The 25,278-nt window shown below is 49.6% G+C and overlaps 16 non-coding genes across 16 annotated transcripts; all 16 read right to left on the bottom strand.

The window, feature by feature from the left end:
- Window positions 1-502: 502 nt before the first annotated feature.
- Window positions 503-576, bottom strand: Trnaa-agc (transfer RNA alanine (anticodon AGC)). Its single transcript has one exon. It is a non-coding gene; the product is annotated as a tRNA-Ala (tRNA).
- A 1,398-nt stretch (window positions 577-1,974) lies between these two features.
- Trnaa-agc (transfer RNA alanine (anticodon AGC)) lies at window positions 1,975-2,048 on the bottom strand. Its single transcript has one exon. It is a non-coding gene; the product is annotated as a tRNA-Ala (tRNA).
- Window positions 2,049-3,453: 1,405 nt separating this feature from the next.
- Window positions 3,454-3,527, bottom strand: Trnaa-agc (transfer RNA alanine (anticodon AGC)). The gene has a single exon. It is a non-coding gene; the product is annotated as a tRNA-Ala (tRNA).
- Window positions 3,528-4,915: 1,388 nt separating this feature from the next.
- Trnaa-agc (transfer RNA alanine (anticodon AGC)) lies at window positions 4,916-4,989 on the bottom strand. Its single transcript has one exon. It is a non-coding gene; the product is annotated as a tRNA-Ala (tRNA).
- A 1,398-nt stretch (window positions 4,990-6,387) lies between these two features.
- Trnaa-agc (transfer RNA alanine (anticodon AGC)) lies at window positions 6,388-6,461 on the bottom strand. The gene has a single exon. It is a non-coding gene; the product is annotated as a tRNA-Ala (tRNA).
- A 1,391-nt stretch (window positions 6,462-7,852) lies between these two features.
- Window positions 7,853-7,926, bottom strand: Trnaa-agc (transfer RNA alanine (anticodon AGC)). Its single transcript has one exon. It is a non-coding gene; the product is annotated as a tRNA-Ala (tRNA).
- Window positions 7,927-9,325: 1,399 nt separating this feature from the next.
- Window positions 9,326-9,399, bottom strand: Trnaa-agc (transfer RNA alanine (anticodon AGC)). The gene has a single exon. It is a non-coding gene; the product is annotated as a tRNA-Ala (tRNA).
- Window positions 9,400-10,798: 1,399 nt separating this feature from the next.
- Trnaa-agc (transfer RNA alanine (anticodon AGC)) lies at window positions 10,799-10,872 on the bottom strand. The gene has a single exon. It is a non-coding gene; the product is annotated as a tRNA-Ala (tRNA).
- A 1,387-nt stretch (window positions 10,873-12,259) lies between these two features.
- Trnaa-agc (transfer RNA alanine (anticodon AGC)) lies at window positions 12,260-12,333 on the bottom strand. The gene has a single exon. It is a non-coding gene; the product is annotated as a tRNA-Ala (tRNA).
- Window positions 12,334-13,732: 1,399 nt separating this feature from the next.
- Window positions 13,733-13,806, bottom strand: Trnaa-agc (transfer RNA alanine (anticodon AGC)). The gene has a single exon. It is a non-coding gene; the product is annotated as a tRNA-Ala (tRNA).
- A 1,399-nt stretch (window positions 13,807-15,205) lies between these two features.
- On the bottom strand, window positions 15,206-15,279 carry Trnaa-agc (transfer RNA alanine (anticodon AGC)). The gene has a single exon. It is a non-coding gene; the product is annotated as a tRNA-Ala (tRNA).
- Window positions 15,280-16,666: 1,387 nt separating this feature from the next.
- Trnaa-agc (transfer RNA alanine (anticodon AGC)) lies at window positions 16,667-16,740 on the bottom strand. Its single transcript has one exon. It is a non-coding gene; the product is annotated as a tRNA-Ala (tRNA).
- A 1,399-nt stretch (window positions 16,741-18,139) lies between these two features.
- Window positions 18,140-18,213, bottom strand: Trnaa-agc (transfer RNA alanine (anticodon AGC)). The gene has a single exon. It is a non-coding gene; the product is annotated as a tRNA-Ala (tRNA).
- A 2,860-nt stretch (window positions 18,214-21,073) lies between these two features.
- Window positions 21,074-21,147, bottom strand: Trnaa-agc (transfer RNA alanine (anticodon AGC)). Its single transcript has one exon. It is a non-coding gene; the product is annotated as a tRNA-Ala (tRNA).
- Window positions 21,148-22,545: 1,398 nt separating this feature from the next.
- Trnaa-agc (transfer RNA alanine (anticodon AGC)) lies at window positions 22,546-22,619 on the bottom strand. The gene has a single exon. It is a non-coding gene; the product is annotated as a tRNA-Ala (tRNA).
- Window positions 22,620-24,017: 1,398 nt separating this feature from the next.
- On the bottom strand, window positions 24,018-24,091 carry Trnaa-agc (transfer RNA alanine (anticodon AGC)). Its single transcript has one exon. It is a non-coding gene; the product is annotated as a tRNA-Ala (tRNA).
- Window positions 24,092-25,278: the final 1,187 nt, after the last annotated feature.

Genomic DNA, 25,278 nt, shown 5'->3' with positions numbered 1-25,278 from the left:
TCGTACTACGAAACGCTCCCCAAACTTGGCAATCACCCATGCAGATGACTTTTCCGACTTTACACGACGCTCACGCAACGCTCACGCTAGTGACAGCCTTATTTATAGTTCGACGTCGCGCCAAAGCGAATGAGCACATTTCGCCTACGGCTTAGGCCGCTCTTCTAGTGTGGCTGCCCTGTGTCTGCAGGCAGCGAGGGGCTGCAAGCTTCCTGTGTTCGCACCTATATCACCTGTGCTTTCGTTGTCAGAGACAGACTATCGCAAAACATACAACTCACTCCATGAATTGATTGCTACGGCATCTGTTATCAGCAGTCACAACCAGCAACACCAGTAGCAGCCGACTGCACGCAAAGAATGGGAACGTGCAGTGGGATTTACGTGAAATCGGCGCAATTGTGGATGCTAATCGTTCGCTTGTATCTGCCTACACACCTCTGCCGGTTGGGAATTATTCCACTTGCATCGCAAGGTGCGCATGTAGGTGTGTTAAAAATTCTGGAGGCGCTGGGTATCGATCCCAGTACCTCTCGCACGCTAAGCGAGCGCTCTACCATCTGAGCTACGCCCACCCCCCCGATAACTAGTAGTGCTACATACAGTCATATCAACGTCACAGACCCTTGCACTCCCATTATTCCGCAGACAAACACTACTCTCTATGTATCAGTGAGGGTGTCTTTCAGGTTTCGTGCATTCTGTATCGAATCGTAGTTGGCCACAATGAAAGTGGCACGCATAACGTCGAAAATAGAGTTCAGACACCGCTCTGAGTAAGACGAACGTGTTGTCCACCTCTAGACTTCAATGACGTTAAGCCGTGATACCTAAGACAGATCTGCACTCGATGACACCACGATAACAGCCGGTCCCCACACTTACATCTTGCTCTCCTTATGACAGTATACATCATATCAGTCTGTGACGCTGGTTTTACAACTCCTTGCGTGCGTATATGTTCGCTGCGACCAACACTTACCATGCACTGACCACAAAACATGGAGGAGCCGGGGCTTGAAACCCAGACCGTTCACACGCTAAGCGAACGATCTGCCAACTGAGCTACAGCTACACACACGACCAAGCCTGGCTATTCTCCATTCTTTGCGACTCTGATGTGCACGGACACGATGGTTGGTTGGTTTGTAGCGGCGAAGGTACCAGAATACAAAGGCGCGGACACGTTCATATACACAAGAGTTCCAAGTAGTTTCGATGCTCTGGTATTACGAATGCAAATTCCGTCTGTTTTGAACGTCTTAAATTGAAAGGGCGGTCACAAATTGGTCCATTTCACTCCTTGTCCACAATCACACAGCACCTGAGGTAACAAGCACATCTCAAGCCCCATTGTGCTCTCCATTGTTCATGCCAACTCAGTGCCTCGCTCTTTGCTACTGTGTCAAACTCTTGTCGTCCAACTGCAAAACACTGGGACACAACAAGTTTCCGCTTCCCCTTTGCACTGATCGTACTACGAAACGCTCCCCAAACTTGGCAATCACCCATGCAGATGACTTTTCCGACTTTACACGACGCTCACGCAACGCTCACGCTAGTGACAGCCTTATTTATAGTTCGACGTCGCGCCAAAGCGAATGAGCACATTTCGCCTACGGCTTAGGCCGCTCTTCTAGTGTGGCTGCCCTGTGTCTGCAGGCAGCGAGGGGCTGCAAGCTTCCTGTGTTCGCACCTATATCACCTGTGCTTTCGTTGTCAGAGACAGACTATCGCAAAACATACAACTCACTCCATGAATTGATTGCTACGGCATCTGTTATCAGCAGTCACAACCAGCAACACCAGTAGCAGCCGACTGCACGCAAAGAATGGGAACGTGCAGTGGGATTTACGTGAAATCGGCGCAATTGTGGATGCTAATCGTTCGCTTGTATCTGCCTACACACCTCTGCCGGTTGGGAATTATTCCACTTGCATCGCAAGGTGCGCATGTAGGTGTGTTAAAAATTCTGGAGGCGCTGGGTATCGATCCCAGTACCTCTCGCACGCTAAGCGAGCGCTCTACCATCTGAGCTACGCCCACCCCCCCCCCCCCCGATAGCTAGTAGTGCTACATACAGTCATATCAACGTCACAGACCCTTGCACTCCCATTATTCCGCAGACAAACACTACTCTCTATGTATCAGTGAGGGTGTCTTTCAGGTTTCGTGCATTCTGTATCGAATCGTAGTTGGCCACAATGAAAGTGGCACGCATAACGTCGAAAATAGAGTTCAGACACCGCTCTGAGTAAGACGAACGTGTTGTCCACCTCTAGACTTCAATGACGTTAAGCCGTGATACCTAAGACAGATCTGCACTCGATGACACCACGATAACAGCCGGTCCCCACACTTACATCTTGCTCTCCTTATGACAGTATACATCATATCAGTCTGTGACGCTGGTTTTGCAACTCCTTGCGTGCGTTTATGTTCGCTGCGACCAACACTTACCATGCACTGACCACAAAACATGGAGGAGCCGGGGCTTGAAACCCAGACCGTTCACACGCTAAGCGAACGATCTGCCAACTGAGCTACAGCTACACACACGACCAAGCCTGGCTATTCTCCATTCTTTGCGACTCTGATGTGCACGGACACGATGGTTGGTTGGTTTGTAGCGGCGAAGGTACCAGAATACAAAGGCGCGGACACGTTCATATACACAAGAGTTCCAAGTAGTTTCGATGCTCTGGTATTACGAATGCAAATTCCGTCTGTTTTGAACGTCTTAAATTGAAAGGGCGGTCACAAATTGGTCCATTTCACTCCTTGTCCACAATCACACAGCACCTGAGGTAACAAGCACATCTCAAGCCCCATTGTGCTCTCCATTGTTCATGCCAACTCAGTGCCTCGCTCTTTGGTACTGTGTCAAACTCTTGTCGTCCAACTGCAAAACACTGGGACACAACAAGTTTCCGCTTCCCCTTTGCACTGATCGTACTACGAAACGCTCCCCAAACTTGGCAATCACCCATGCAGATGACTTTTCCGACTTTACACGACGCTCACGCAACGCTCACGCTAGTGACAGCCTTATTTATAGTTCGACGTCGCGCCAAAGCGAAAGAGCACATTTCGCCTACGGCTTAGGCCGCTCTTCTAGTGTGGCTGCCCTGTGTCTGCAGGCAGCGAGGGGCTGCAAGCTTCCTGTGTTCGCACCTATATCACCTGTGCTTTCGTTGTCAGAGACAGACTATCGCAAAACATACAACTCACTCCATGAATTGATTGCTACGGCATCTGTTATCAGCAGTCACAACCAGCAACACCAGTAGCAGCCGACTGCACGCAAAGAATGGGAACGTGCAGTGGGATTTACGTGAAATCGGCGCAATTGTGGATGCTAATCGTTCGCTTGTATCTGCCTACACACCTCTGCCGGTTGGGAATTATTCCACTTGCATCGCAAGGTGCGCATGTAGGTGTGTTAAAAATTCTGGAGGCGCTGGGTATCGATCCCAGTACCTCTCGCACGCTAAGCGAGCGCTCTACCATCTGAGCTACGCCCACCCCCTCCGATAACTAGTAGTGCTACATACAGTCATATCAACGTCACAGACCCTTGCACTCCCATTATTCCGCAGACAAACACTACTCTCTATGTATCAGTGAGGGTGTCTTTCAGGTTTCGTGCATTCTGTATCGAATCGTAGTTGGCCACAATGAAAGTGGCACGCATAACGTCGAAAATAGAGTTCAGACACCGCTCTGAGTAAGACGAACGTGTTGTCCACCTCTAGACTTCAATGACGTTAAGCCGTGATACCTAAGACAGATCTGCACTCGATGACACCACGATAACAGCCGGTCCCCACACTTACATCTTGCTCTCCTTATGACAGTATACATCATATCAGTCTGTGACGCTGGTTTTGCAACTTCTTGCGTGCGTTTATGTTCGCTGCGACCAACACTTACCATGCACTGACCACAAAACATGGAGGAGCCGGGGCTTGAAACCGAGACCGTTCACACGCTAAGCGAACGATCTGCCAACTGAGCTACAGCTACACACACGACCAAGCCTGGCTATTCTCCATTCTTTGCGACTCTGATGTGCACGGACACGATGGTTGGTTGGTTTGTAGCGGCGAAGGTACCAGAATACAAAGGCGCGGACACGTTCATATACACAAGAGTTCCAAGTAGTTTCGATGCTCTGGTATTACGAATGCAAATTCCGTCTGTTTTGAACGTCTTAAATTGAAAGGGCGGTCACAAATTGGTCCATTTCACTCCTTGTCCACAATCACACAGCACCTGAGGTAACAAGCACATCTCAAGCCCCATTGTGCTCTCCATTGTTCATGCCAACTCAGTGCCTCGCTCTTTGCTACTGTGTCAAACTCTTGTCGTCCAACTGCAAAACACTGGGACACAACAAGTTTCCGCTTCCCCTTTGCACTGATCGTACTACGAAACGCTCCCCAAACTTGGCAATCACCCATGCAGATGACTTTTCCGACTTTACACGACGCTCACGCTAGTGACAGCCTTATTTATAGTTCGACGTCGCGCCAAAGCGAATGAGCACATTTCGCCTACGGCTTAGGCCGCTCTTCTAGTGTGGCTGCCCTGTGTCTGCAGGCAGCGAGGGGCTGCAAGCTTCCTGTGTTCGCACCTATATCACCTGTGCTTTCGTTGTCAGAGACAGACTATCGCAAAACATACAACTCACTCCATGAATTGATTGCTACGGCATCTGTTATCAGCAGTCACAACCAGCAACACCAGTAGCAGCCGACTGCACGCAAAGAATGGGAACGTGCAGTGGGATTTACGTGAAATCGGCGCAATTGTGGATGCTAATCGTTCGCTTGTATCTGCCTACACACCTCTGCCGGTTGGGAATTATTCCACTTGCATCGCAAGGTGCGCATGTAGGTGTGTTAAAAATTCTGGAGGCGCTGGGTATCGATCCCAGTACCTCTCGCACGCTAAGCGAGCGCTCTACCATCTGAGCTACGCCCACCCCCCCGATAACTAGTAGTGCTACATACAGTCATATCAACGTCACAGACCCTTGCACTCCCATTATTCCGCAGACAAACACTACTCTCTATGTATCAGTGAGGGTGTCTTTCAGGTTTCGTGCATTCTGTATCGAATCGTAGTTGGCCACAATGAAAGTGGCACGCATAACGTCGAAAATAGAGTTCAGACACCGCTCTGAGTAAGACGAACGTGTTGTCCACCTCTAGACTTCAATGACGTTAAGCCGTGATACCTAAGACAGATCTGCACTCGATGACACCACGATAACAGCCGGTCCCCACACTTACATCTTGCTCTCCTTATGACAGTATACATCATATCAGTCTGTGACGCTGGTTTTGCAACTCCTTGCGTGCGTTTATGTTCGCTGCGACCAACACTTACCATGCACTGACCACAAAACATGGAGGAGCCGGGGCTTGAAACCCAGACCGTTCACACGCTAAGCGAACGATCTGCCAACTGAGCTACAGCTACACACACGACCAAGCCTGGCTATTCTCCATTCTTTGCGACTCTGATGTGCACGGACACGATGGTTGGTTGGTTTGTAGCGGCGAAGGTACCAGAATACAAAGGCGCGGACACGTTCATATACACAAGAGTTCCAAGTAGTTTCGATGCTCTGGTATTACGAATGCAAATTCCGTCTGTTTTGAACGTCTTAAATTGAAAGGGCGGTCACAAATTGGTCCATTTCACTCCTTGTCCACAATCACACAGCACCTGAGGTAACAAGCACATCTCAAGCCCCATTGTGCTCTCCATTGTTCATGCCAACTCAGTGCCTCGCTCTTTGCTACTGTGTCAAACTCTTGTCGTCCAACTGCAAAACACTGGGACACAACAAGTTTCCGCTTCCCCTTTGCACTGATCGTACTACGAAACGCTCCCCAAACTTGGCAATCACCCATGCAGATGACTTTTCCGACTTTACACGACGCTCACGCAACGCTCACGCTAGTGACAGCCTTATTTATAGTTCGACGTCGCGCCAAAGCGAATGAGCACATTTCGCCTACGGCTTAGGCCGCTCTTCTAGTGTGGCTGCCCTGTGTCTGCAGGCAGCGAGGGGCTGCAAGCTTCCTGTGTTCGCACCTATATCACCTGTGCTTTCGTTGTCAGAGACAGACTATCGCAAAACATACAACTCACTCCATGAATTGATTGCTACGGCATCTGTTATCAGCAGTCACAACCAGCAACACCAGTAGCAGCCGACTGCACGCAAAGAATGGGAACGTGCAGTGGGATTTACGTGAAATCGGCGCAATTGTGGATGCTAATCGTTCGCTTGTATCTGCCTACACACCTCTGCCGGTTGGGAATTATTCCACTTGCATCGCAAGGTGCGCATGTAGGTGTGTTAAAAATTCTGGAGGCGCTGGGTATCGATCCCAGTACCTCTCGCACGCTAAGCGAGCGCTCTACCATCTGAGCTACGCCCACCACCCCCGATAGCTAGTAGTGCTACATACAGTCATATCAACGTCACAGACCCTTGCACTCCCATTATTCCGCAGACAAACACTACTCTCTATGTATCAGTGAGGGTGTCTTTCAGGTTTCGTGCATTCTGTATCGAATCGTAGTTGGCCACAATGAAAGTGGCACGCATAACGTCGAAAATAGAGTTCAGACACCGCTCTGAGTAAGACGAACGTGTTGTCCACCTCTAGACTTCAATGACGTTAAGCCGTGATACCTAAGACAGATCTGCACTCGATGACACCACGATAACAGCCAGTCCCCACACTTACATCTTGCTCTCCTTATGACAGTATACATCATATCAGTCTGTGACGCTGGTTTTGCAACTTCTTGCGTGCGTTTATGTTCGCTGCGACCAACACTTACCATGCACTGACCACAAAACATGGAGGAGCCGGGGCTTGAAACCGAGACCGTTCACACGCTAAGCGAACGATCTGCCAACTGAGCTACAGCTACACACACGACCAAGCCTGGCTATTCTCCATTCTTTGCGACTCTGATGTGCACGGACACGATGGTTGGTTGGTTTGTAGCGGCGAAGGTACCAGAATACAAAGGCGCGGACACGTTCATATACACAAGAGTTCCAAGTAGTTTCGATGCTCTGGTATTACGAATGCAAATTCCGTCTGTTTTGAACGTCTTAAATTGAAAGGGCGGTCACAAATTGGTCCATTTCACTCCTTGTCCACAATCACACAGCACCTGAGGTAACAAGCACATCTCAAGCCCCATTGTGCTCTCCATTGTTCATGCCAACTCAGTGCCTCGCTCTTTGCTACTGTGTCAAACTCTTGTCGTCCAACTGCAAAACACTGGGACACAACAAGTTTCCGCTTCCCCTTTGCACTGATCGTACTACGAAACGCTCCCCAAACTTGGCAATCACCCATGCAGATGACTTTTCCGACTTTACACGACGCTCACGCAACGCTCACGCTAGTGACAGCCTTATTTATAGTTCGACGTCGCGCCAAAGCGAATGAGCACATTTCGCCTACGGCTTAGGCCGCTCTTCTAGTGTGGCTGCCCTGTGTCTGCAGGCAGCGAGGGGCTGCAAGCTTCCTGTGTTCGCACCTATATCACCTGTGCTTTCGTTGTCAGAGACAGACTATCGCAAAACATACAACTCACTCCATGAATTGATTGCTACGGCATCTGTTATCAGCAGTCACAACCAGCAACACCAGTAGCAGCCGACTGCACGCAAAGAATGGGAACGTGCAGTGGGATTTACGTGAAATCGGCGCAATTGTGGATGCTAATCGTATCTGCCTACACACCTCTGCCGGTTGGGAATTATTCCACTTGCATCGCAAGGTGCGCATGTAGGTGTGTTAAAAATTCTGGAGGCGCTGGGTATCGATCCCAGTACCTCTCGCACGCTAAGCGAGCGCTCTACCATCTGAGCTACGCCCACCCCCTCCCATAGCTAGTAGTGCTACATACAGTCATATCAACGTCACAGACCCTTGCACTCCCATTATTCCGCAGACAAACACTACTCTCTATGTATCATTGAGGGTGTCTTTCAGGTTTCGTGCATTCTGTATCGAATCGTAGTTGGCCACAATGAAAGTGGCACGCATAACGTCGAAAATAGAGTTCAGACACCGCTCTGAGTAAGACGAACGTGTTGTCCACCTCTAGACTTCAATGACGTTAAGCCGTGATACCTAAGACAGATCTGCACTCGATGACACCACGATAACAGCCGGTCCCCACACTTACATCTTGCTCTCCTTATGACAGTATACATCATATCAGTCTGTGACGCTGGTTTTGCAACTTCTTGCGTGCGTTTATGTTCGCTGCGACCAACACTTACCATGCACTGACCACAAAACATGGAGGAGCCGGGGCTTGAAACCGAGACCGTTCACACGCTAAGCGAACGATCTGCCAACTGAGCTACAGCTACACACACGACCAAGCCTGGCTATTCTCCATTCTTTGCGACTCTGATGTGCACGGACACGATGGTTGGTTGGTTTGTAGCGGCGAAGGTACCAGAATACAAAGGCGCGGACACGTTCATATACACAAGGGTTCCAAGTAGTTTCGATGCTCTGGTATTACGAATGCAAATTCCGTCTGTTTTGAACGTCTTAAATTGAAAGGGCGGTCACAAATTGGTCCATTTCACTCCTTGTCCACAATCACACAGCACCTGAGGTAACAAGCACATCTCAAGCCCCATTGTGCTCTCCATTGTTCATGCCAACTCAGTGCCTCGCTCTTTGCTACTGTGTCAAACTCTTGTCGTCCAACTGCAAAACACTGGGACACAACAAGTTTCCGCTTCCCCTTTGCACTGATCGTACTACGAAACGCTCCCCAAACTTGGCAATCACCCATGCAGATGACTTTTCCGACTTTACACGACGCTCACGCAACGCTCACGCTAGTGACAGCCTTATTTATAGTTCGACGTCGCGCCAAAGCGAATGAGCACATTTCGCCTACGGCTTAGGCCGCTCTTCTAGTGTGGCTGCCCTGTGTCTGCAGGCAGCGAGGGGCTGCAAGCTTCCTGTGTTCGCACCTATATCACCTGTGCTTTCGTTGTCAGAGACAGACTATCGCAAAACATACAACTCACTCCATGAATTGATTGCTACGGCATCTGTTATCAGCAGTCACAACCAGCAACACCAGTAGCAGCCGACTGCACGCAAAGAATGGGAACGTGCAGTGGGATTTACGTGAAATCGGCGCAATTGTGGATGCTAATCGTTCGCTTGTATCTGCCTACACACCTCTGCCGGTTGGGAATTATTCCACTTGCATCGCAAGGTGCGCATGTAGGTGTGTTAAAAATTCTGGAGGCGCTGGGTATCGATCCCAGTACCTCTCGCACGCTAAGCGAGCGCTCTACCATCTGAGCTACGCCCACCCCCTCCGATAGCTAGTAGTGCTACATACAGTCATATCAACGTCACAGACCCTTGCACTCCCATTATTCCGCAGACAAACACTACTCTCTATGTATCATTGAGGGTGTCTTTCAGGTTTCGTGCATTCTGTATCGAATCGTAGTTGGCCACAATGAAAGTGGCACGCATAACGTCGAAAATAGAGTTCAGACACCGCTCTGAGTAAGACGAACGTGTTGTCCACCTCTAGACTTCAATGACGTTAAGCCGTGATACCTAAGACAGATCTGCACTCGATGACACCACGATAACAGCCGGTCCCCACACTTACATCTTGCTCTCCTTATGACAGTATACATCATATCAGTCTGTGACGCTGGTTTTGCAACTTCTTGCGTGCGTTTATGTTCGCTGCGACCAACACTTACCATGCACTGACCACAAAACATGGAGGAGCCGGGGCTTGATACCGAGACCGTTCACACGCTAAGCGAACGATCTGCCAACTGAGCTACAGCTACACACACGACCAAGCCTGGCTATTCTCCATTCTTTGCGACTCTGATGTGCACGGACACGATGGTTGGTTGGTTTGTAGCGGCGAAGGTACCAGAATACAAAGGCGCGGACACGTTCATATACACAAGGGTTCCAAGTAGTTTCGATGCTCTGGTATTACGAATGCAAATTCCGTCTGTTTTGAACGTCTTAAATTGAAAGGGCGGTCACAAATTGGTCCATTTCACTCCTTGTCCACAATCACACAGCACCTGAGGTAACAAGCACATCTCAAGCCCCATTGTGCTCTCCATTGTTCATGCCAACTCAGTGCCTCGCTCTTTGCTACTGTGTCAAACTCTTGTCGTCCAACTGCAAAACACTGGGACACAACAAGTTTCCGCTTCCCCTTTGCACTGATCGTACTACGAAACGCTCCCCAAACTTGGCAATCACCCATGCAGATGACTTTTCCGACTTTACACGACGCTCACGCAACGCTCACGCTAGTGACAGCCTTATTTATAGTTCGACGTCGCGCCAAAGCGAATGAGCACATTTCGCCTACGGCTTAGGCCGCTCTTCTAGTGTGGCTGCCCTGTGTCTGCAGGCAGCGAGGGGCTGCAAGCTTCCTGTGTTCGCACCTATATCACCTGTGCTTTCGTTGTCAGAGACAGACTATCGCAAAACATACAACTCACTCCATGAATTGATTGCTACGGCATCTGTTATCAGCAGTCACAACCAGCAACACCAGTAGCAGCCGACTGCACGCAAAGAATGGGAACGTGCAGTGGGATTTACGTGAAATCGGCGCAATTGTGGATGCTAATCGTTCGCTTGTATCTGCCTACACACCTCTGCCGGTTGGGAATTATTCCACTTGCATCGCAAGGTGCGCATGTAGGTGTGTTAAAAATTCTGGAGGCGCTGGGTATCGATCCCAGTACCTCTCGCACGCTAAGCGAGCGCTCTACCATCTGAGCTACGCCCACCCCCCCGATAACTAGTAGTGCTACATACAGTCATATCAACGTCACAGACCCTTGCACTCCCATTATTCCGCAGACAAACACTACTCTCTATGTATCAGTGAGGGTGTCTTTCAGGTTTCGTGCATTCTGTATCGAATCGTAGTTGGCCACAATGAAAGTGGCACGCATAACGTCGAAAATAGAGTTCAGACACCGCTCTGAGTAAGACGAACGTGTTGTCCACCTCTAGACTTCAATGACGTTAAGCCGTGATACCTAAGACAGATCTGCACTCGATGACACCACGATAACAGCCGGTCCCCACACTTACATCTTGCTCTCCTTATGACAGTATACATCATATCAGTCTGTGACGCTGGTTTTGCAACTCCTTGCGTGCGTTTATGTTCGCTGCGACCAACACTTACCATGCACTGACCACAAAACATGGAGGAGCCGGGGCTTGAAACCCAGACCGTTCACACGCTAAGCGAACGATCTGCCAACTGAGCTACAGCTACACACACGACCAAGCCTGGCTATTCTCCATTCTTTGCGACTCTGATGTGCACGGACACGATGGTTGGTTGGTTTGTAGCGGCGAAGGTACCAGAATACAAAGGCGCGGACACGTTCATATACACAAGAGTTCCAAGTAGTTTCGATGCTCTGGTATTACGAATGCAAATTCCGTCTGTTTTGAACGTCTTAAATTGAAAGGGCGGTCACAAATTGGTCCATTTCACTCCTTGTCCACAATCACACAGCACCTGAGGTAACAAGCACATCTCAAGCCCCATTGTGCTCTCCATTGTTCATGCCAACTCAGTGCCTCGCTCTTTGCTACTGTGTCAAACTCTTGTCGTCCAACTGCAAAACACTGGGACTCAACAAGTTTCCGCTTCCCCTTTGCACTGATCGTACTACGAAACGCTCCCCAAACTTGGCAATCACCCATGCAGATGACTTTTCCGACTTTACACGACGCTCACGCTAGTGACAGCCTTATTTATAGTTCGACGTCGCGCCAAAGCGAATGAGCACATTTCGCCTACGGCTTAGGCCGCTCTTCTAGTGTGGCTGCCCTGTGTCTGCAGGCAGCGAGGGGCTGCAAGCTTCCTGTGTTCGCACCTATATCACCTGTGCTTTCGTTGTCAGAGACAGACTATCGCAAAACATACAACTCACTCCATGAATTGATTGCTACGGCATCTGTTATCAGCAGTCACAACCAGCAACACCAGTAGCAGCCGACTGCACGCAAAGAATGGGAACGTGCAGTGGGATTTACGTGAAATCGGCGCAATTGTGGATGCTAATCGTTCGCTTGTATCTGCCTACACACCTCTGCCGGTTGGGAATTATTCCACTTGCATCGCAAGGTGCGCATGTAGGTGTGTTAAAAATTCTGGAGGCGCTGGGTATCGATCCCAGTACCTCTCGCACGCTAAGCGAGCGCTCTACCATCTGAGCTACGCCCACCCCCTCCGATAGCTAGTAGTGCTACATACAGTCATATCAACGTCACAGACCCTTGCACTCCCATTATTCCGCAGACAAACACTACTCTCTATGTATCATTGAGGGTGTCTTTCAGGTTTCGTGCATTCTGTATCGAATCGTAGTTGGCCACAATGAAAGTGGCACGCATAACGTCGAAAATAGAGTTCAGACACCGCTCTGAGTAAGACGAACGTGTTGTCCACCTCTAGACTTCAATGACGTTAAGCCGTGATACCTAAGACAGATCTGCACTCGATGACACCACGATAACAGCCGGTCCCCACACTTACATCTTGCTCTCCTTATGACAGTATACATCATATCAGTCTGTGACGCTGGTTTTGCAACTTCTTGCGTGCGTTTATGTTCGCTGCGACCAACACTTACCATGCACTGACCACAAAACATGGAGGAGCCGGGGCTTGAAACCGAGACCGTTCACACGCTAAGCGAACGATCTGCCAACTGAGCTACAGCTACACACACGACCAAGCCTGGCTATTCTCCATTCTTTGCGACTCTGATGTGCACGGACACGATGGTTGGTTGGTTTGTAGCGGCGAAGGTACCAGAATACAAAGGCGCGGACACGTTCATATACACAAGGGTTCCAAGTAGTTTCGATGCTCTGGTATTACGAATGCAAATTCCGTCTGTTTTGAACGTCTTAAATTGAAAGGGCGGTCACAAATTGGTCCATTTCACTCCTTGTCCACAATCACACAGCACCTGAGGTAACAAGCACATCTCAAGCCCCATTGTGCTCTCCATTGTTCATGCCAACTCAGTGCCTCGCTCTTTGCTACTGTGTCAAACTCTTGTCGTCCAACTGCAAAACACTGGGACACAACAAGTTTCCGCTTCCCCTTTGCACTGATCGTACTACGAAACGCTCCCCAAACTTGGCAATCACCCATGCAGATGACTTTTCCGACTTTACACGACGCTCACGCAACGCTCACGCTAGTGACAGCCTTATTTATAGTTCGACGTCGCGCCAAAGCGAATGAGCACATTTCGCCTACGGCTTAGGCCGCTCTTCTAGTGTGGCTGCCCTGTGTCTGCAGGCAGCGAGGGGCTGCAAGCTTCCTGTGTTCGCACCTATATCACCTGTGCTTTCGTTGTCAGAGACAGACTATCGCAAAACATACAACTCACTCCATGAATTGATTGCTACGGCATCTGTTATCAGCAGTCACAACCAGCAACACCAGTAGCAGCCGACTGCACGCAAAGAATGGGAACGTGCAGTGGGATTTACGTGAAATCGGCGCAATTGTGGATGCTAATCGTTCGCTTGTATCTGCCTACACACCTCTGCCGGTTGGGAATTATTCCACATGCATCGCAAGGTGCGCATGTAGGTGTGTTAAAAATTCTGGAGGCGCTGGGTATCGATCCCAGTACCTCTCGCACGCTAAGCGAGCGCTCTACCATCTGAGCTACGCCCACCCCCTCCGATAGCTAGTAGTGCTACATACAGTCATATCAACGTCACAGACCCTTGCACTCCCATTATTCCGCAGACAAACACTACTCTCTATGTATCATTGAGGGTGTCTTTCAGGTTTCGTGCATTCTGTATCGAATCGTAGTTGGCCACAATGAAAGTGGCACGCATAACGTCGAAAATAGAGTTCAGACACCGCTCTGAGTAAGACGAACGTGTTGTCCACCTCTAGACTTCAATGACGTTAAGCCGTGATACCTAAGACAGATCTGCACTCGATGACACCACGATAACAGCCGGTCCCCACACTTACATCTTGCTCTCCTTATGACAGTATACATCATATCAGTCTGTGACGCTGGTTTTGCAACTTCTTGCGTGCGTTTATGTTCGCTGCGACCAACACTTACCATGCACTGACCACAAAACATGGAGGAGCCGGGGCTTGATACCGAGACCGTTCACACGCTAAGCGAACGATCTGCCAACTGAGCTACAGCTACACACACGACCAAGCCTGGCTATTCTCCATTCTTTGCGACTCTGATGTGCACGGACACGATGGTTGGTTGGTTTGTAGCGGCGAAGGTACCAGAATACAAAGGCGCGGACACGTTCATATACACAAGGGTTCCAAGTAGTTTCGATGCTCTGGTATTACGAATGCAAATTCCGTCTGTTTTGAACGTCTTAAATTGAAAGGGCGGTCACAAATTGGTCCATTTCACTCCTTGTCCACAATCACACAGCACCTGAGGTAACAAGCACATCTCAAGCCCCATTGTGCTCTCCATTGTTCATGCCAACTCAGTGCCTCGCTCTTTGCTACTGTGTCAAACTCTTGTCGTCCAACTGCAAAACACTGGGACACAACAAGTTTCCGCTTCCCCTTTGCACTGATCGTACTACGAAACGCTCCCCAAACTTGGCAATCACCCATGCAGATGACTTTTCCGACTTTACACGACGCTCACGCAACGCTCACGCTAGTGACAGCCTTATTTATAGTTCGACGTCGCGCCAAAGCGAATGAGCACATTTCGCCTACGGCTTAGGCCGCTCTTCTAGTGTGGCTGCCCTGTGTCTGCAGGCAGCGAGGGGCTGCAAGCTTCCTGTGTTCGCACCTATATCACCTGTGCTTTCGTTGTCAGAGACAGACTATCGCAAAACATACAACTCACTCCATGAATTGATTGCTACGGCATCTGTTATCAGCAGTCACAACCAGCAACACCAGTAGCAGCCGACTGCACGCAAAGAATGGGAACGTGCAGTGGGATTTACGTGAAATCGGCGCAATTGTGGATGCTAATCGTTCGCTTGTATCTGCCTACACACCTCTGCCGGTTGGGAATTATTCCACTTGCATCGCAAGGTGCGCATGTAGGTGTGTTAAAAATTCTGGAGGCGCTGGGTATCGATCCCAGTACCTCTCGCACGCTAAGCGAGCGCTCTACCATCTGAGCTACGCCCACCCCCCCGATAACTAGTAGTGCTACATACAGTCATATCAACGTCACAGACCCTTGCACTCCCATTATTCCGCAGACAAACACTACTCTCTATGTATCAGTGAGGGTGTCTTTCAGGTTTCGTGCATTCTGTATCGAATCGTAGTTGGCCACAATGAAAGTGGCACGCATAACGTCGAAAATAGAGTTCAGACACCGCTCTGAGTAAGACGAACGTGTTGTCCACCTCTAGACTTCAATGACGTTAAGCCGTGATACCTAAGACAGATCTGCACTCGATGACACCACGATAACAGCCGGTCCCCACACTTACATCTTGCTCTCCTTATGACAGTATACATCATATCAGTCTGTGACGCTGGTTTTGCAACTCCTTGCGTGCGTTTATGTTCGCTGCGACCAACACTTACCATGCACTGACCACAAAACATGGAGGAGCCGGGGCTTGAAACCCAGACCGTTCACACGCTAAGCGAACGATCTGCCAACTGAGCTACAGCTACACACACGACCAAGCCTGGCTATTCTCCATTCTTTGCGACTCTGATGTGCACGGACACGATGGTTGGTTGGTTTGTAGCGGCGAAGGTACCAGAATACAAAGGCGCGGACACGTTCATATACACAAGAGTTCCAAGTAGTTTCGATGCTCTGGTATTACGAATGCAAATTCCGTCTGTTTTGAACGTCTTAAATTGAAAGGGCGGTCACAAATTGGTCCATTTCACTCCTTGTCCACAATCACACAGCACCTGAGGTAACAAGCACATCTCAAGCCCCATTGTGCTCTCCATTGTTCATGCCAACTCAGTGCCTCGCTCTTTGCTACTGTGTCAAACTCTTGTCGTCCAACTGCAAAACACTGGGACTCAACAAGTTTCCGCTTCCCCTTTGCACTGATCGTACTACGAAACGCTCCCCAAACTTGGCAATCACCCATGCAGATGACTTTTCCGACTTTACACGACGCTCACGCTAGTGACAGCCTTATTTATAGTTCGACGTCGCGCCAAAGCGAATGAGCACATTTCGCCTACGGCTTAGGCCGCTCTTCTAGTGTGGCTGCCCTGTGTCTGCAGGCAGCGAGGGGCTGCAAGCTTCCTGTGTTCGCACCTATATCACCTGTGCTTTCGTTGTCAGAGACAGACTATCGCAAAACATACAACTCACTCCATGAATTGATTGCTACGGCATCTGTTATCAGCAGTCACAACCAGCAACACCAGTAGCAGCCGACTGCACGCAAAGAATGGGAACGTGCAGTGGGATTTACGTGAAATCGGCGCAATTGTGGATGCTAATCGTTCGCTTGTATCTGCCTACACACCTCTGCCGGTTGGGAATTATTCCACTTGCATCGCAAGGTGCGCATGTAGGTGTGTTAAAAATTCTGGAGGCGCTGGGTATCGATCCCAGTACCTCTCGCACGCTAAGCGAGCGCTCTACCATCTGAGCTACGCCCACCCCCTCCGATAGCTAGTAGTGCTACATACAGTCATATCAACGTCACAGACCCTTGCACTCCCATTATTCCGCAGACAAACACTACTCTCTATGTATCATTGAGGGTGTCTTTCAGGTTTCGTGCATTCTGTATCGAATCGTAGTTGGCCACAATGAAAGTGGCACGCATAACGTCGAAAATAGAGTTCAGACACCGCTCTGAGTAAGACGAACGTGTTGTCCACCTCTAGACTTCAATGACGTTAAGCCGTGATACCTAAGACAGATCTGCACTCGATGACACCACGATAACAGCCGGTCCCCACACTTACATCTTGCTCTCCTTATGACAGTATACATCATATCAGTCTGTGACGCTGGTTTTGCAACTTCTTGCGTGCGTTTATGTTCGCTGCGACCAACACTTACCATGCACTGACCACAAAACATGGAGGAGCCGGGGCTTGAAACCGAGACCGTTCACACGCTAAGCGAACGATCTGCCAACTGAGCTACAGCTACACACACGACCAAGCCTGGCTATTCTCCATTCTTTGCGACTCTGATGTGCACGGACACGATGGTTGGTTGGTTTGTAGCGGCGAAGGTACCAGAATACAAAGGCGCGGACACGTTCATATACACAAGGGTTCCAAGTAGTTTCGATGCTCTGGTATTACGAATGCAAATTCCGTCTGTTTTGAACGTCTTAAATTGAAAGGGCGGTCACAAATTGGTCCATTTCACTCCTTGTCCACAATCACACAGCACCTGAGGTAACAAGCACATCTCAAGCCCCATTGTGCTCTCCATTGTTCATGCCAACTCAGTGCCTCGCTCTTTGGTACTGTGTCAAACTCTTGTCGTCCAACTGCAAAACACTGGGACACAACAAGTTTCCGCTTCCCCTTTGCACTGATCGTACTACGAAACGCTCCCCAAACTTGGCAATCACCCATGCAGATGACTTTTCCGACTTTACACGACGCTCACGCAACGCTCACGCTAGTGACAGCCTTATTTATAGTTCGACGTCGCGCCAAAGCGAATGAGCACATTTCGCCTACGGCTTAGGCCGCTCTTCTAGTGTGGCTGCCCTGTGTCTGCAGGCAGCGAGGGGCTGCAAGCTTCCTGTGTTCGCACCTATATCACCTGTGCTTTCGTTGTCAGAGACAGACTATCGCAAAACATACAACTCACTCCATGAATTGATTGCTACGGCATCTGTTATCAGCAGTCACAACCAGCAACACCAGTAGCAGCCGACTGCACGCAAAGAATGGGAACGTGCAGTGGGATTTACGTGAAATCGGCGCAATTGTGGATGCTAATCGTTCGCTTGTATCTGCCTACACACCTCTGCCGGTTGGGAATTATTCCACTTGCATCGCAAGGTGCGCATGTAGGTGTGTTAAAAATTCTGGAGGCGCTGGGTATCGATCCCAGTACCTCTCGCACGCTAAGCGAGCGCTCTACCATCTGAGCTACGCCCACCCCCCCGATAACTTGTAGTGCTACATACAGTCATATCAACGTCACAGACCCTTGCACTCCCATTATTCCGCAGACAAACACTACTCTCTATGTATCAGTGAGGGTGTCTTTCAGGTTTCGTGCATTCTGTATCGAATCGTAGTTGGCCACAATGAAAGTGGCACGCATAACGTCGAAAATAGAGTTCAGACACCGCTCTGAGTAAGACGAACGTGTTGTCCACCTCTAGACTTCAATGACGTTAAGCCGTGATACCTAAGACAGATCTGCACTCGATGACACCACGATAACAGCCGGTCCCCACACTTACATCTTGCTCTCCTTATGACAGTATACATCATATCAGTCTGTGACGCTGGTTTTGCAACTCCTTGCGTGCGTTTATGTTCGCTGCGACCAACACTTACCATGCACTGACCACAAAACATGGAGGAGCCGGGGCTTGAAACCCAGACCGTTCACACGCTAAGCGAACGATCTGCCAACTGAGCTACAGCTACACACACGACCAAGCCTGGCTATTCTCCATTCTTTGCGACTCTGATGTGCACGGACACGATGGTTGGTTGGTTTGTAGCGGCGAAGGTACCAGAATACAAAGGCGCGGACACGTTCATATACACAAGAGTTCCAAGTAGTTTCGATGCTCTGGTATTACGAATGCAAATTCCGTCTGTTTTGAACGTCTTAAATTGAAAGGGCGGTCACAAATTGGTCCATTTCACTCCTTGTCCACAATCACACAGCACCTGAGGTAACAAGCACATCTCAAGCCCCATTGTGCTCTCCATTGTTCATGCCAACTCAGTGCCTCGCTCTTTGCTACTGTGTCAAACTCTTGTCGTCCAACTGCAAAACACTGGGACTCAACAAGTTTCCGCTTCCCCTTTGCACTGATCGTACTACGAAACGCTCCCCAAACTTGGCAATCACCCATGCAGATGACTTTTCCGACTTTACACGACGCTCACGCTAGTGACAGCCTTATTTATAGTTCGACGTCGCGCCAAAGCGAATGAGCACATTTCGCCTACGGCTTAGGCCGCTCTTCTAGTGTGGCTGCCCTGTGTCTGCAGGCAGCGAGGGGCTGCAAGCTTCCTGTGTTCGCACCTATATCACCTGTGCTTTCGTTGTCAGAGACAGACTATCGCAAAACATACAACTCACTCCATGAATTGATTGCTACGGCATCTGTTATCAGCAGTCACAACCAGCAACACCAGTAGCAGCCGACTGCACGCAAAGAATGGGAACGTGCAGTGGGATTTACGTGAAATCGGCGCAATTGTGGATGCTAATCGTTCGCTTGTATCTGCCTACACACCTCTGCCGGTTGGGAATTATTCCACTTGCATCGCAAGGTGCGCATGTAGGTGTGTTAAAAATTCTGGAGGCGCTGGGTATCGATCCCAGTACCTCTCGCACGCTAAGCGAGCGCTCTACCATCTCAGCTACGCCCACCCCCCCCGATAGCTAGTAGTGCTACATACAGTCATATCAACGTCACAGACCCTTGCACTCCCATTATTCCGCAGACAAACACTACTCTCTATGTATCAGTGAGGGTGTCTTTCAGGTTTCGTGCATTCTGTATCGAATCGTAGTTGGCCACAATGAAAGTGGCACGCATAACGTCGAAAATAGAGTTCAGACACCGCTCTGAGTAAGACGAACGTGTTGTCCACCTCTAGACTTCAATGACGTTAAGCCGTGATACCTAAGACAGATCTGCACTCGATGACACCACGATAACAGCCGGTCCCCACACTTACATCTTGCTCTCCTTATGACAGTATACATCATATCAGTCTGTGACGCTGGTTTTGCAACTTCTTGCGTGCGTTTATGTTCGCTGCGACCAACACTTACCATGCACTGACCACAAAACATGGAGGAGCCGGGGCTTGAAACCGAGACCGTTCACACGCTAAGCGAACGATCTGCCAACTGAGCTACAGCTACACACACGACCAAGCCTGGCTATTCTCCATTCTTTGCGACTCTGATGTGCACGGACACGATGGTTGGTTGGTTTGTAGCGGCGAAGGTACCAGAATACAAAGGCGCGGACACGTTCATATACACAAGAGTTCCAAGTAGTTTCGATGCTCTGGTATTACGAATGCAAATTCCGTCTGTTTTGAACGTCTTAAATTGAAAGGGCGGTCACAAATTGGTCCATTTCACTCCTTGTCCACAATCACACAGCACCTGAGGTAACAAGCACATCTCAAGCCCCATTGTGCTCTCCATTGTTCATGCCAACTCAGTGCCTCGCTCTTTGGTACTGTGTCAAACTCTTGTCGTCCAACTGCAAAACACTGGGACACAACAAGTTTCCGCTTCCCCTTTGCACTGATCGTACTACGAAACGCTCCCCAAACTTGGCAATCACCCATGCAGATGACTTTTCCGACTTTACACGACGCTCACGCAACGCTCACGCTAGTGACAGCCTTATTTATAGTTCGACGTCGCGCCAAAGCGAATGAGCACATTTCGCCTACGGCTTAGGCCGCTCTTCTAGTGTGGCTGCCCTGTGTCTGCAGGCAGCGAGGGGCTGCAAGCTTCCTGTGTTCGCACCTATATCACCTGTGCTTTCGTTGTCAGAGACAGACTATCGCAAAACATACAACTCACTCCATGAATTGATTGCTACGGCATCTGTTATCAGCAGTCACAACCAGCAACACCAGTAGCAGCCGACTGCACGCAAAGAATGGGAACGTGCAGTGGGATTTACGTGAAATCGGCGCAATTGTGGATGCTAATCGTTCGCTTGTATCTGCCTACACACCTCTGCCGGTTGGGAATTATTCCACTTGCATCGCAAGGTGCGCATGTAGGTGTGTTAAAAATTCTGGAGGCGCTGGGTATCGATCCCAGTACCTCTCGCACGCTAAGCGAGCGCTCTACCATCTGAGCTACGCCCACCCCCCCGATAACTAGTAGTGCTACATACAGTCATATCAACGTCACAGACCCTTGCACTCCCATTATTCCGCAGACAAACACTACTCTCTATGTATCAGTGAGGGTGTCTTTCAGGTTTCGTGCATTCTGTATCGAATCGTAGTTGGCCACAATGAAAGTGGCACGCATAACGTCGAAAATAGAGTTCAGACACCGCTCTGAGTAAGACGAACGTGTTGTCCACCTCTAGACTTCAATGACGTTAAGCCGTGATACCTAAGACAGATCTGCACTCGATGACACCACGATAACAGCCGGTCCCCACACTTACATCTTGCTCTCCTTATGACAGTATACATCATATCAGTCTGTGACGCTGGTTTTGCAACTCCTTGCGTGCGTTTATGTTCGCTGCGACCAACACTTACCATGCACTGACCACAAAACATGGAGGAGCCGGGGCTTGAAACCCAGACCGTTCACACGCTAAGCGAACGATCTGCCAACTGAGCTACAGCTACACACACGACCAAGCCTGGCTATTCTCCATTCTTTGCGACTCTGATGTGCACGGACACGATGGTTGGTTGGTTTGTAGCGGCGAAGGTACCAGAATACAAAGGCGCGGACACGTTCATATACACAAGAGTTCCAAGTAGTTTCGATGCTCTGGTATTACGAATGCAAATTCCGTCTGTTTTGAACGTCTTAAATTGAAAGGGCGGTCACAAATTGGTCCATTTCACTCCTTGTCCACAATCACACAGCACCTGAGGTAACAAGCACATCTCAAGCCCCATTGTGCTCTCCATTGTTCATGCCAACTCAGTGCCTCGCTCTTTGCTACTGTGTCAAACTCTTGTCGTCCAACTGCAAAACACTGGGACACAACAAGTTTCCGCTTCCCCTTTGCACTGATCGTACTACGAAACGCTCCCCAAACTTGGCAATCACCCATGCAGATGACTTTTCCGACTTTACACGACGCTCACGCAACGCTCACGCTAGTGACAGCCTTATTTATAGTTCGACGTCGCGCCAAAGCGAATGAGCACATTTCGCCTACGGCTTAGGCCGCTCTTCTAGTGTGGCTGCCCTGTGTCTGCAGGCAGCGAGGGGCTGCAAGCTTCCTGTGTTCGCACCTATATCACCTGTGCTTTCGTTGTCAGAGACAGACTATCGCAAAACATACAACTCACTCCATGAATTGATTGCTACGGCATCTGTTATCAGCAGTCACAACCAGCAACACCAGTAGCAGCCGACTGCACGCAAAGAATGGGAACGTGCAGTGGGATTTACGTGAAATCGGCGCAATTGTGGATGCTAATCGTTCGCTTGTATCTGCCTACACACCTCTGCCGGTTGGGAATTATTCCACTTGCATCGCAAGGTGCGCATGTAGGTGTGTTAAAAATTCTGGAGGCGCTGGGTATCGATCCCAGTACCTCTCGCACGCTAAGCGAGCGCTCTACCATCTGAGCTACGCCCACCCCCCCGATAACTAGTAGTGCTACATACAGTCATATCAACGTCACAGACCCTTGCACTCCCATTATTCCGCAGACAAACACTACTCTCTATGTATCAGTGAGGGTGTCTTTCAGGTTTCGTGCATTCTGTATCGAATCGTAGTTGGCCACAATGAAAGTGGCACGCATAACGTCGAAAATAGAGTTCAGACACCGCTCTGAGTAAGACGAACGTGTTGTCCACCTCTAGACTTCAATGACGTTAAGCCGTGATACCTAAGACAGATCTGCACTCGATGACACCACGATAACAGCCGGTCCCCACACTTACATCTTGCTCTCCTTATGACAGTATACATCATATCAGTCTGTGACGCTGGTTTTGCAACTCCTTGCGTGCGTTTATGTTCGCTGCGACCAACACTTACCATGCACTGACCACAAAACATGGAGGAGCCGGGGCTTGAAACCCAGACCGTTCACACGCTAAGCGAACGATCTGCCAACTGAGCTACAGCTACACACACGACCAAGCCTGGCTATTCTCCATTCTTTGCGACTCTGATGTGCACGGACACGATGGTTGGTTGGTTTGTAGCGGCGAAGGTACCAGAATACAAAGGCGCGGACACGTTCATATACACAAGAGTTCCAAGTAGTTTCGATGCTCTGGTATTACGAATGCAAATTCCGTCTGTTTTGAACGTCTTAAATTGAAAGGGCGGTCACAAATTGGTCCATTTGACTCCTTGTCCACAATCACACAGCACCTGAGGTAACAAGCACATCTCAAGCCCCATTGTGCTCTCCATTGTTCATGCCAACTCAGTGCCTCGCTCTTTGCTACTGTGTCAAACTCTTGTCGTCCAACTGCAAAACACTGGGACACAACAAGTTTCCGCTTCCCCTTTGCACTGATCGTACTACGAAACGCTCCCCAAACTTGGCAATCACCCATGCAGATGACTTTTCCGACTTTACACGACGCTCACGCAACGCTCACGCTAGTGACAGCCTTATTTATAGTTCGACGTCGCGCCAAAGCGAATGAGCACATTTCGCCTACGGCTTAGGCCGCTCTTCTAGTGTGGCTGCCCTGTGTCTGCAGGCAGCGAGGGGCTGCAAGCTTCCTGTGTTCGCACCTATATCACCTGTGCTTTCGTTGTCAGAGACAGACTATCGCAAAACATACAACTCACTCCATGAATTGATTGCTACGGCATCTGTTATCAGCAGTCACAACCAGCAACACCAGTAGCAGCCGACTGCACGCAAAGAATGGGAACGTGCAGTGGGATTTACGTGAAATCGGCGCAATTGTGGATGCTAATCGTTCGCTTGTATCTGCCTACACACCTCTGCCGGTTGGGAATTATTCCACTTGCATCGCAAGGTGCGCATGTAGGTGTGTTAAAAATTCTGGAGGCGCTGGGTATCGATCCCAGTACCTCTCGCACGCTAAGCGAGCGCTCTACCATCTGAGCTACGCCCACCCCCCCGATAACTAGTAGTGCTACATACAGTCATATCAACGTCACAGACCCTTGCACTCCCATTATTCCGCAGACAAACACTACTCTCTATGTATCAGTGAGGGTGTCTTTCAGGTTTCGTGCATTCTGTATCGAATCGTAGTTGGCCACAATGAAAGTGGCACGCATAACGTCGAAAATAGAGTTCAGACACCGCTCTGAGTAAGACGAACGTGTTGTCCACCTCTAGACTTCAATGACGTTAAGCCGTGATACCTAAGACAGATCTGCACTCGATGACACCACGATAACAGCCGGTCCCCACACTTACATCTTGCTCTCCTTATGACAGTATACATCATATCAGTCTGTGACGCTGGTTTTGCAACTCCTTGCGTGCGTTTATGTTCGCTGCGACCAACACTTACCATGCACTGACCACAAAACATGGAGGAGCCGGGGCTTGAAACCCAGACCGTTCACACGCTAAGCGAACGATCTGCCAACTGAGCTACAGCTACACACACGACCAAGCCTGGCTATTCTCCATTCTTTGCGACTCTGATGTGCACGGACACGATGGTTGGTTGGTTTGTAGCGGCGAAGGTACCAGAATACAAAGGCGCGGACACGTTCATATACACAAGAGTTCCAAGTAGTTTCGATGCTCTGGTATTACGAATGCAAATTCCGTCTGTTTTGAACGTCTTAAATTGAAAGGGCGGTCACAAATTGGTCCATTTGACTCCTTGTCCACAATCACACAGCACCTGAGGTAACAAGCACATCTCAAGCCCCATTGTGCTCTCCATTGTTCATGCCAACTCAGTGCCTCGCTCTTTGCTACTGTGTCAAACTCTTGTCGTCCAACTGCAAAACACTGGGACTCAACAAGTTTCCGCTTCCCCTTTGCACTGATCGTACTACGAAACGCTCCCCAAACTTGGCAATCACCCATGCAGATGACTTTTCCGACTTTACACGACGCTCACGCAACGCTCACGCTAGTGACAGCCTTATTTATAGTTCGACGTCGCGCCAAAGCGAATGAGCACATTTCGCCTACGGCTTAGGCCGCTCTTCTAGTGTGGCTGCCCTGTGTCTGCAGGCAGCGAGGGGCTGCAAGCTTCCTGTGTTCGCACCTATATCACCTGTGCTTTCGTTGTCAGAGACAGACTATCGCAAAACATACAACTCACTCCATGAATT

Source organism: Schistocerca gregaria, chromosome 3, assembly GCF_023897955.1.
Source record: "Schistocerca gregaria isolate iqSchGreg1 chromosome 3, iqSchGreg1.2, whole genome shotgun sequence".
Taxonomy (NCBI): domain Eukaryota; kingdom Metazoa; phylum Arthropoda; class Insecta; order Orthoptera; family Acrididae; genus Schistocerca; species Schistocerca gregaria.
This window is presented reverse-complemented; position numbering and strand designations above follow the sequence as displayed.